The sequence below is a fragment of the Pseudonaja textilis genome, chromosome 1 (assembly GCF_049901715.1).
Source record: "Pseudonaja textilis isolate UNSWEBS1 chromosome 1, rPseTex1.2, whole genome shotgun sequence".
In the NCBI taxonomy this organism is placed as follows: domain Eukaryota; kingdom Metazoa; phylum Chordata; class Lepidosauria; order Squamata; family Elapidae; genus Pseudonaja; species Pseudonaja textilis.
Window position 1 is genome coordinate 299,711,015 of NC_141990.1, and position 12,543 is coordinate 299,723,557.

The following is a 12,543-nucleotide window of genomic DNA, read 5'->3' on the forward strand; positions in this document are numbered from 1 at the left end:
AAAATTAAGCATGTGAGGACACAACCAATGAATGCATTGCTCTTAAAATACAGAAAATGTAATGCAACTTCAAACAAATTATGTTCCTCTTTCTTTTTCATATGAGAAGCTGCCTTAGACAAATCAGAATTTCAGAAAACAATTCTACACTCAAAGCAACACAAATAATGTAGGTTTATGATGGTACAAGGATTGGAGGTGTGCATATTAACATAGCCATAAGGAAGAGCCTAGAAAAGTCATGTCCAGTTGTTACAACATTTAACCAGGCAAACAGTAGGACAGAGGCTTATTCATCCTCAATTTGCCAGTCCTCTAAAAAAGATTGCAGCCAATGTACTTCTTCTCAGTTCCTTTTACATTTTTATCCTCAACTAATATTAGACATCTTGCACCCAATTTAAATATAATATTTGTTTTGGAGGAATTTGTATAACTGAGTAGTTTTCAGCTTTGGGGCCCTTGGCTGATTTTGGACTAGAGATCCCATTAACATTAGTTAACTTACAGGTCACATTAATAGTAGTCAACTTAGGCCTCTAGTTTTACATTTGGAATTTAGTAATTAATCCTTTTCCAAACTATAAGATTAGGAAGCAGATGCTAGCTCAGGTGAATCAATAATTCTGCATTTAAGTTATTATATTCTCTTTATTTTGTTCTGCTTTTATTTCAGATAACCAGTTCAATAGTGCCATATCCATTATATTTTCATGAGGTCAGTAGTAGAGTTGCAAAACTTCCTTCAACTTTTCTTTATTTGAACCATATACTGATGGATGAGTCCTTCTTTTAGAGAGTTAGTTGTCTAGTCCCATTTTATGAAAGCTGGTTGAGTGATTTTGAGTCAGACATTCTCTCTCATCCCAATCTACCTCATAGGTTGTTGTGGAGAAAATAGGAGGAGGAAGGAATATTAGGTATGTTCGCTATCTTGAGTTATTAATAAAAAATAATAAAGTGGGATTTTTTTTAAAAAAAGTGTTCTATAGACATCTCAATATGAAAAACAGATCAGTGTGAAAAATGTGAACTGAAAATAATTTTTGCATTATATTTGTTCTATAAAATAGATAATAGTTTGTAAACTAAGCAAGGTGGACAGAAATGTGAATGCTATCTTACTGTTTACATCAGAGGTATTAAGTGAAATATAGACATTCTTACTTTAGTATTTGGAATGTGATCAATCTGTAAGAATCTTGAGAAAAATGCTGTGATTACTAAAAGTTTACCATTAAATTATCAAGAACAAGTTTCACTATACTAATCATATTTCATCTTTTTTTTGGTTTGGGTAATGGCCTTAGTAAATTGGAGGAATGCTATCTGTCTGATATATTTTAACTGCAGCAAAGCATTTGTCAAAATTTCCTATGGCAATCTAATCAGCAAGTTATTTAAGGAAGAATTAGATAAAAATCTATTGGATGTATCCACAAATGGTTCCAAAAACTGTATTCATCAAATGTTCCTTGTCAAATTGGACAGAGGTGTCAAGTGGACTTGTATAGGTTTTAATTCTGGACCCAGTCCTCTTTAACGTTTTTGCTTAGTCAGAGAAAGAGATGGAGGGGAATGCTTGTCAAAACTACAGATGATCTAAAACTAGATATGATAGATGCTCTAATATACTAAAAGAAGAAAATGTTAAGAATGATTTTGAGAGAAGTGGTTTGAAAAAAACAAAAATAAAAATTATAATAAAGACAAAAGTAAATTTTCATGTTAGGAATCAGAAATTAAGAGCACAAATATAACATGGAAGATGTATCATTTGAAAGTAGTACAAAAGAGATATACCTTGAAGTTATAGTTGATTACAAACTGAATACAAGTTGAGTCTTATTTGGCTACTAAAAGGTAACTATGGTATTAGATCACATAGGTAGAAGTACAGTTTTCAAAACATGTGAAATAACAGTTCCAGTAGATTCTTCATGGATCAAGTACACTGTATTCTTTTGGATATGGTTATAGTCTAATATAAGAAAGGATGTAGAATAGAAGAAATTTAAGACAGGTTCTTTACTGCTCCAACATACACTGAATATTAATGTTCTAAATATAAGTGTTTCTTATATGAGCTAGAAAATATTCTTCAGCTTTCCCAGACCTCTTTATGTCCAGATTTGTTGGGCTTTTCAAATTTTTAGCTGCTATAGTCTGAAAATTATGAGTATAGTATCAACACATTTGGATAAGTAGGGAATTGGGAATTTGGGGGTCTGTTATAAGTCTCCCAAACATCCAGAAAAGTTTCCGATAGGATGTAAGATGTTACATAGGAAACAAGAAATCTCTAGAAAATTTTCTTCCTCTCTTCTGCTTATGGTAGACTTCTATTCACTGAGTTCTAATCCAGCCTGATGAATCAATTCTAGAATTAATTATATTTCTTGACTGCATGTCCCTTTTCTGTTAATGGTTGACCTAAAAGTCAGAAGCTATCTGGCACTTTGATATCTCTAATGCCAATTTTAAGCCTTGTTCTACCTGTTGTCATTAGTTTGGTCTTCTTTAGATTTAATTCTATTCCCATTTTTTCACTTTGCTCTCACAATGAAAGCTTTCATTTTTATTACTAGAGCTTCCAGGTCCTTTGTGTTTTCAGCTATCAGAGCAGCAGCATCTGCATCGCACAGGCTGTTGATATTTCTTCCTCCAGTCTTAAAACCACTCACATCTTCCAATCCAACTTCACTTAATATGTATTCAGCATATAAATTGAATAAATAACAGGCGGGTATATACCTTGTTGCACTCCTTTGCCAATCTGGAGTCAGTTACTTTCATGATATTCTCTCCAAACTGGGGGCTTCCTGACCTGTACATAGGTGTCTCATTAAGACAATGAGATGTTCCAGGTTTCCCATTTTTCTGAGCACATTCCACAGCTTGGCATAAATCAACAAAAAAAGGGCTTTTCTATGATGATGAAGCACACAATGACCTCTTTTTGGTACTTTTTTCTTAATTGTCCAGCATACATTAACAGCAATGTCTTCTGTTCCTTAGCCTCCTCTAAAACTGGCTTGAATGTTTGGCATCTCTTTTTCCATGTAGGGGAAATCTGAATTCTAATTTGTGTTGGATGATTCTAAGCATTGTTTTGTTAACTTTGTGAAATTAAGGTTATTGTACAACAGTTTGCACAAGTCTGTAGAGATTTTCTGTCATCCCAGGTCATGGTTGTCCCAAAGATGCTTTTTCAGGAGGCAACTACATTTTCTTGCTTTTTCTTTGAAGATGTTTCGCTTCTCATCCAAGAAGCTTCTTCTGCTCTGACAGGATAGTGGGGAATGGAAGGATTAATACTCCTTGCAGACAGCTGGTCATTTGCATCCTTTCAACATCTTCAAAGAAAAAACAAGAAAGTCCAGTTGCCTCCTGAAAAGGCACCTTTGGGGCAACCATGACCTGGACTGAGAATCTCTACAGACTTTTAGCTATACAATTTTGGATGAACTCCCTTTGAATGGTGTGGGAGTAGGAATGGATTTCCAGAGGAAAAATGGCAGACTACAGGAACTATATTGCACCACAGGAGCACCACTCAGATGACCTGAAGACACAGATAACCCTCCAAGTGCTTCAAAGACCACTTTGGATGCAAGGATGCAAATGATCAGCTGTCTGCAAGGAATATACATCCTCCCATTCCCCACTATCCTATCAGAGCTGAAGAAGCTTTTTGGATGAGAAGCGAAACGTCTTCAAAGAAAAAACAAGAAAGTCCAGTTGCCTCCTGAAAAAGCACCTTTGGGACAACAGTTTGCACAATCTACACATTCTCAATCTGAATCTTGCCTGCAGAAGTTATGGGTACTCCAACACTGGAGGTTTTTAAGGAGACATTGGACAACCATTTGTCTGAAATGGTATGGCTAACCTTTTCAGCACCAAGGGCCCAAAGCGCATGCACACATCACCAAAATGCAATGTGTGTGCATCCCTGCATATGTGCGCATGTGTCCCCTGTGCATGTGCCCCACCCTCACACATGCACACACCTGCACATCCCCATGCATGCAACCTGCCCCCTGCATGTGCCCACCCCAGCACATGCACCCCACCACCATGCATGCACACTGCCTTCTCCCACACATGTGTGACAGAGACCCGAAGACCAGCTGGCAGGTGGGAGGTGCGCATGCATGCGTGACGGAGCTGAGCTGGGGCAATGACTTGCGTGCCAAGAGAGAGGGCTCTCCATGCCACTTCTGGCATACATGCCATAGGTTCACCATCATGGGTATAGGATCTCCTGCTTGAGCAGGAGTTGGACTAGAAGACCTCCAAGGTCCCTTCCAATTTGATTAGACTGGAGTATAAATTACAGTAGACTGTTCATCTGCAATAAGAATCAGCTGGACAAATTCTTTTAGATATATCTAGGTTGAATTTTGGAGCAGTATTCATCATGCTTTTTAATATTGAATCAATATTATAATAAATAAGGTTAATTTTAAAAAGTGAAAAAACAATAAATTCAATACTTAATAATTTTACATCATATTTAAATAATCTTTTATACTATTCTATTTTAAAATCCAATTAAATTGTTATAGTATTTAATTAGAATCCTGTAATTTGCTTATACTTTATTTTTTTGTTCATAATAAAATCTACAGCCAAATGGAATTTTGTACATATTGTAATATATCGTAAATAAATTGCACCATTCAGTAAAATATGTTCTGTGGTCTCCCTTCTCCAACTGTTCCACAATATTGGATCTTTTCAACCAAATCAAAACCAAGCAACCCAGTGATTATATTACAGCACCTATAATTCCATCTCTTAAATATTATTGTACTTTAGATGTAAAATTGTTAAGTATTGAATTTATTGTTTTTTTCCACTCATTTGCTCACAAACATAGCTACATTAAAGAATTTTAAACAATATTAAAATTAAAATATTAGACTTGACAAAGTATTCATTTAAACAAATTCTAGAGTAGATTCTTATTCTGAAGACCTGTCCCAGTTTTGTAGAGTGGAAGATTGAAGAATGAATTGTTAATTCTGCTGATTCAGACATATTTAAATCAGATTGTATGTTCAATTACATACTTGGAATTTCCAAAACAATGCATTTTTATAATATAAGTTGGTTTACTTTTCAAATGGAAAGTGTAACTTTTGAAAAGAATGCAGTAAAAAAATGCTGTTAAAGATTATTCGACATATGTAAGATTTGTGTTTCTTGCAAGCGACATGGAAAGGAAATTAGGTACTGGTATGAAGTGTATAGTTTCTAGATTTGTATTTATGAAGTATAAAAAAGAAAGCCTCTCCTGTTTTTCTCTGCAGCTGAAAATATGATATTGCCTGGAGGTATTTTCAGACTGCAGAATAGTTGAAGATCAGTGTAGAAATGGTTTTATTAAAAAAAAAAAATCTTTCCATACCCTTTTTTCCTCTTGAATCACCTTTCAGACAGAACATGTCTGAATCTTCTGGACTCAGTTTAGTTTGTTGCCTTTGAGAAGAAAAGACCCTCCTCATAACTAATCTGTACATCTGTGTAAAAGAAAGCAGCTCTAACCCTGTGGAGCAGCCAAAGAGCTCAAGTAGTGCGTGGGTGGGAAGAGGGAACTATGGCTCCTGTAAAGAAAGAACAGGATGGAATTGTCTGATTTGTAGTCTCTGACATATCTTGCTTTCCTCAGTTGCTTAGGAGAAGGCGGGGTGGAGAGCGAGAGAGGAAGAAAAAAGAAAATACTTAAATCCAAAAAGCAGTAGGTGGCTTTCAGAAACATCTGCGTAGATGAGTGCATTTCTCTTTGGTGGATCATGTAATATGACAAAACCACTAATGTTTTCCTTGATGCCACTGTGGATTTCGAAAGTATCATCATTAAACAGAAATAAGTTTTGTGCACTGACCTTTTCTTTCTCTCCTATCTCCTTCTCTTTTTTCTTCTCCCTTTGGCCATTCTATCTTTCTCTCTGTGTGACTCTCTATACCATCAACTCTTCATGTCTTCCTAGCATGGCTACTAGGAAGGAGAGACAACTCTTTTGCCAAAACCATAAAGAACTGAGAGTGCAACCGCACAAGATGTTTGGAGTCAACAATACATAAGAACTGCCATACTATTAGATGCAATGTAAGATTAAAGTTGTTGTGCCTTAAGAACCATTCCATTAGAGAGGAAAGGGTATTCCAATGGGATGGAGAAGATCAAGGTTAGGATTAAGAAGCCTAAATGTTCTTGTTCTGTCAGGACATGGAATGATGAAGCTACAGGAAGGCAGATTTTGATTGTTTGGAAAAAGAATTCCTAACAGCAAGAACAGTTGTTAAAATATTTGAAGAACGGTTTCAGGAACTGGGTATAGAAAAAAAAGGGGAGACATGATAGCAGTATTCCAGTATTTGATGGGGCTGCCACAAAGAAGAGGGAGTCAACTTATTTTCCAAAGCATCAGATGGCAAGACAAGAAACAGTGGATGGAAACTAATCAAGAAGAGAAGCAACCTGGAATTAAGAGGAAACTTCCTAACGATCAGGACAATTAACCAGTGGAACAGCTTGCCTCCAGAAGTTGTGTGTTCATCACTGGAGGTTTTTAAGAAGAGACTGGACAGCTACTTATCTCAAATTGTATAGGATCTCCTGTTTGAGCAGGGGGTTGGATTCAAAGACCTCCAAGGTCCCATCAAGGACCATTTTGATTGAGTTCAACAGTGGAATTAATTCCCCAGAAATTTCCTTTCCTGGATGTACCAAAGGTGCTTTTTCAAGAGGCAACTAGACTTTTTGGTTTTTCTTTGAAGTCGTTTCACTTCTCATCCAAGAAGAAGCTTCTTCATCTCTGACTAGATGGTGGAGAATGGAAAGATTTATACTCCTTGCAGACAGCTGCTCATTTGCATTTTTTTAGTGAGTTGTTAAGGTCACCTGGAGGTTTATCTGTGTCATCAGGGTCACCTGAGTGGTGCAAATGGGTGTGGAGCCTTCTTGGAACTGTTGAAAGGACTGTGTTGTAGATTGGAGGTAGATATCTCTCTCCCTCTGTGAACTTTATGACACTGTAAAAGAATGCAAATGACCAGCTATCTGCAAGGAGTATAACTCCTTCCATTTCCCACCATCCAGTCAGAGCCGAAGTAGCTTCTTGGATAAGAGGTCAAACATCTTCAAAGAAAAACCAGAAAGTCCAGTTGCCTCTTGAAAAAGCACCTTAGGGCTACCATGACCTGGATGACTGAGAACCTCCACAGACATTTCCTGGATGTAATGAAATGGAAAGTAGAGAGAGCCAGTTATCTGGGTTTAAAAAAAACAAACCCTTGGATTTCTATTCACCCCATGAGATTGCAGATGATGGTTTAAATACTTTCTTCCAACCCTATTATTCTATGAAATCATATTCCACCATTAAGATGGCAGGGATGTCTTGAATTATTTTACCTAACCTAAATATGTGGTATAGGAAGAAATTGTGGTAACATTGCTCTCTCTTGTTTTGAGTTCCTTGGCAGTAAGGTTGAATATGCTGTTATATATGACTGTTGTCCACATTCAGAAAGTCATAAAAATTCCAGATATGTGGCTGTTTTGCTCCTAGAGTTGCCTTTTTTCCTCCCAAATCAGAAAATCTTTGATGATCAAAATTTAGCCAATTTCAAGGTCCAGCTTTTTTTATTCAGATTGGACAAAATGAAGAACGTTGATTAATTGAAGTTTTTCTATTGGTGCAAATCTTAGTTTAGTTTTAATATATTAAAAGCTGTTTAAAGTAAACATTAAATTGCTTATTGTTTAAATTCACTCTATCATCTGTCTGTCTGTCTGTCTGTCTGTCTATCTATCTATCTATCTATCTATCTATCTATCTATCTATCCATCTATCTATCTATCATCTAAGACAATGGAATTTGTAATAGGGATAAAATGTCTCCTCCTGTCTATCATAATCCACTGAACAAGACACTGGAATAGCTTTCCATTTATTTAGAGTAAAATAGATCACACAAAGTCACTGGGAGTCAGGCAACATAAAAATTATTATTAGAAAGCAGAAAAGTGAAGAAACCAAGTTATAGAGGCACATACCATAATTGTATGTGTTTGAAGTTTTTTGCATTTCCCTCCACCCTGAGATTCTTCAAATATTTACATGGGAGCCTTTTCTAATCTTATCTGGATACTGTATGTCAAGGATAAGAGCTGCAGTGGCACAGTGGTTGGAATGCAGTACTGCAGACTACCTGCTGACTGCCAACTGACTGCAATGTGGCAGTTCGAATCACACCAGGCTCAAGATTAACTCAGCCTTCCACCCTTCCAAGGTGGGTAAAATGAGGACCCAGATTGTTGGGGGCAATATGCTGACTCTGTAAACCACTTAGGACTGTAAAGCACTGTGAAGTGGTATATAAGTCTAAGTGCTATTGCTATTAATCTTTTGACTGGCTCTGAACTACATTCCTGTTTTTAAAAAAACATTCTACAAAACAGGAACTGTCCAAGGCATAAGACAAGTGGAAACATAAGCACCAGGCAAGTGTTGTATGAAATAGAGTTGCTGTTGTTGGTTTTCCTTATTGGTTCTGGGATAATCTGACCAATAATTAATATTTACTAGTATCAGTGTGCAAGTTTCAATTATTGCTCCAAAGTTACAAACTCTCAGCGGGATATACTACAAGTCACCCCCCCCCCCCCTTCAGTAAAGCAATTGGTAGGATATTATACAAAGCTATATACACATTATATAGAGAGGGATTATTAGCTTGAGGCATCTAAGCTGTGAGTCAGGCTAGTGATGATTTGTCACAGATACCGAAGGATCAAATGTTCCTGGAATTGAGAACAGCACTTCAAGTGATATTATGAATGACTAACTTGTGGCAAGCAAGGTAATGCTGAAGGTAATCATATATTTTATTCTCCATTAAAAAGCCACTGTATACAGTTAGCTGAATCTATTGTTAAAGCTTTTCTGGAATAGATCTTTCTATCCTGATAGCAGGAATGACTTCATAGTTGCAAAGCATGAAATAAACAAATACAATGTCACGTGATGTGATGATAGCTATTGTTTTAGGAATTAATTCATGGGGCTATAAAACTGCTGTAGCACTATGGCACTAAAAATGGGGGGAAACAACAGAATGACACTGTCTTTTTCGTTATGCTTGTGGTAGAACCTCAATGGACCACGTTTGTATCCAGCACAATTTTCTTCTGTTCATATAGCAAAAGAAGAATTGTTTCTACAGGATATGTTTCTACAGGAACTATAAAATGCAGGAGTTACTGTAGATGAACAGTTGGTTATAACTATAAGAATATAAACTCCAGGACAGCTCCATATTTTTGCTTAGTTTTGCATTGGTTCCACTGTACAAATATTATATTGGAGAAATATTGTATCTGGAAAAAGGGTTTGGGTGATTACAGGAAGTCTTCAAAATGTTCTGATTAATTTGGAATCCAAGCTGTTGTCTTGAAATTTGGGAATTCAAATGCTGTTTTTCAGCCAGCCTGTTCACTCATCTGGACCCATGGTTCAGTCAGGGGAAAATGTTGCAAACGAGTTCTCTAATTCCAATTAGCATTATCATTGGTAAATTACAAGATCTCAGAAATACACATAACACAATAGAAAAGAACAATCTAAATATAGCTTGAAAAACTAAACATACAAATTAAAACAAAAACAAAAACAGAATAATATGTTGGCAAGTGAACCATATCACTTATATGAATTACATATTACAGTATCTGGGTAAAATGCTAGATTATACATTTGCTCCAGTTAAGTAGGCATCTATGGGAGACAAATCCCAAGCAAAGAGTCTTAATTAATAGGTCTAACTTTGATTAAGCCAGCTTCCTATATTTAAAACTATTTTATCTCAATAAAACCAGTGTCATATTTTTTGTTGTTATGGATCTGTATAAAACTTGGCTTTTAAGCTTATATAAGAAGAGAAGTTGGAGAGGAGAAGGGAGAGAAGGAGGAAGGATGGAAGGATGGAAGGACATCCATACATTAAATCCTCTAGGCTATACAGTTTTATCTGGATAGTTTGGTCTATATTATAATAATTGTTTTTGCAATGGCTAAATTTTTGCATCAAGAACAATGTAAGAGTTGTTTGGTTCAAGCATTTAAATGGATGTTAGTATCATGAACAGTGATTTAGAGTACAAAGAGATTTGCTATTCTTTTTAAACAATATATTTTATGATTCATCATTTGGACATTATATCTCAGCCTATTTTTATCATAAATAAAAGCAAATTGGACAGAGGAGGAAGAAGAAAAGGATAAAATTGCCTAGAGATTTCTGATGACTCCTGGAACAGAATAAAAGCCAATTTTTATACAGATGCATAACAACAATTAATAGGATACTGCTTATGATTCTATGCTCTATAGTCTATGAAAACAGAGTTGGCTTGTTATTACAGAGGTAGTTGTGGAGCATTAGAATCTCTTTAATTGTAATGACCCAGGATCTTTTCAGAAAATTAGTATTGAAAGATAAGGGACATATTTTCTCTAATTGTTATTTTTGAATGAAATCATTGCCTGATTAATCTACTATTCTGCATTATGACTGAAATGATTCCTAACTAAGAAGGTTTGTTAAACCTCTGTGGCTATGATCCAAGTTATGAAAGGCATACCACTTGCACACTACTGCTATTCATTTCAGTAAAGACACCTTTTTCGATTCTAGAGAAATGGCTGTGGCTGGCATAAAATATTTTTGTTAGAGATTCCTTGAGTTGGGAAGGAGAGACTGTACCCTGTGTTGGACCCTGATGTTTGCTGTCTTTCATAACTTTTTAAGTCCTTTTACCAGTACAAACATTCCAGTGTGTGTATGTGTGTGTGTCTACAGCAACTTGTTTATTGGCCATTAATAAGCAACATGATAGCCAGAGGGTAACTGTGGTCAAATGGGCAGAGTGTTTCATCAAAATCTATTTGCCTGTCACTTTTCTCTTCAACAAACTTCAAGTCCCCTATTATAAAAACATCAGTGGGAGTCTGTAACCATGTTCCACTGCAAAAAAAGAAAGACACATTTGCCATTTTTGCAGCAAATCTAAGATGACCCCTGCATACTAAATAAAAAATATTTGACAAAGCAATAAGTCTTTCTTTCAGATAAATCTAGTAAACCTTCTGGGTCTCATATTATCCATAGTTATTGATCCTGAGTTGAAATAACAGTGAAAGTTACATAGGTTCAAGCTTTAGTCTTTTTTTCCCCACAAAGTGGGTTGAATATTACATTTTGGGTAAGATTCCTCAGAAAAGAAACAGTGGCAGATTTCATGGTTATAGAAGGAAAGCCAAGCATCTTTGTAATCCTAGCAACTGCATAGGTCTATCTACTATATATACAAATTTCCCCTAAACTTTCTCTTGGAATTTTGTAGAATTTTCAGTGTGGAACTGCCTGCTTCCTCTCGTTCTCTTTTTTATCTCAAGTTCATTATGCCCATTCTTTAAGCTTTGTCACTTCCACTGCATCCTCTGATTCATTCCAATATTGTCTTTTTCAGATGCTCTACGTGATTGACGCAATTGGCACAACACTTCCTTCCCACAGCGAACATTGGCAACAAGCATAGATTTTTCAGGGGACAAATCCATTCATGTCCTTAGAAGGTAAATGTAATTTGCATTTATGTCATTTTCTTCCCCTTATTTACCCCAGCTCAGATGCTTAGTTCTTAATGATGTACTCATCTGCCAATTCCCGCTTTTTGTCAAGAGGATGAAAGAAGCTTGCTCCTTAGATTTAGATCTAGGTTTTTGCCCTCTTTAGGCTGCACTACATGCTGAGTGCATTACAAATGTAGTTTGTAGGAAAGAAAGGAACCTATTGACATAACACTTGTGCTAGTCTTTGTCAGTATGCAAGCAGGTTCAGGAAAAAACGAAAGCATCCCAATCAATTCCTAAAATGAGTTCTAGATATTGCTGGCATCTGGGTTGAACAAGCCAGTACATATTACTGAATGAAAGATACTTCAGCAGGTTAGATTCCTTGGGCAAGTCCTGGTAGTTCATTCTGAATTGTCATATTGTGACATGCTTTTGAATGGAAAACTTAATGTACATTCAAGGCAGTTTATATCATACATTGCTTCCATATTTTTGGAGGGGGAACTTGATGCCTGTCTTTGATAGTCATTTGTGCAACAATAATTTGGCATGTCTGTTTTTTTTATGGAAAATTGTACTGAACCTTCAGTGAATAACTATAGTCAGTGGTTTCTGTGAAAGTAAAAGGCAAGGCTCCAAGCTGATAGCAATCTAGTTTCTATTATCCTTAAGACTGCATATATTGTCTTAAATCTCCCAATATATCTCCTAATTAAGAGGCTATGGAATAGCTATTTATGCCTTGCATCAACAAGCTGGCAGCAGCTCTAACTTTTCAAATCACTGGTTCTAAAAAAAGGAAGAGAAGCAGTCATAGTCCTGCAGTGAATAAAGAAAAAAGTTCACTCTGAAAATAGGGACTACATTGTCTTCCTTCATCATCACAGCTTCA

General features: G+C 36.1%; 1 protein-coding gene across 4 annotated transcripts in view; it reads left to right on the forward strand.

Annotated features, from left to right (window-relative positions):
* Positions 1 to 12,543, forward strand: part of LBHD2 (LBH domain containing 2) — a 61,619-nt gene that overhangs the window by 35,931 nt on the left and 13,145 nt on the right. For 3 of the 4 annotated variants that reach the window (XM_087922224.1, XM_087922223.1, XM_026698548.2), the window contains exon 2: positions 11,546 to 11,651. The gene's annotated coding sequence lies outside the window, so the exon portion shown is untranslated. Of the gene's footprint in view, positions 1 to 8,818; positions 8,890 to 11,545; positions 11,652 to 12,543 lie in introns of those variants that run through there. The other variant, XM_087922222.1, reaches the window with a different exon arrangement.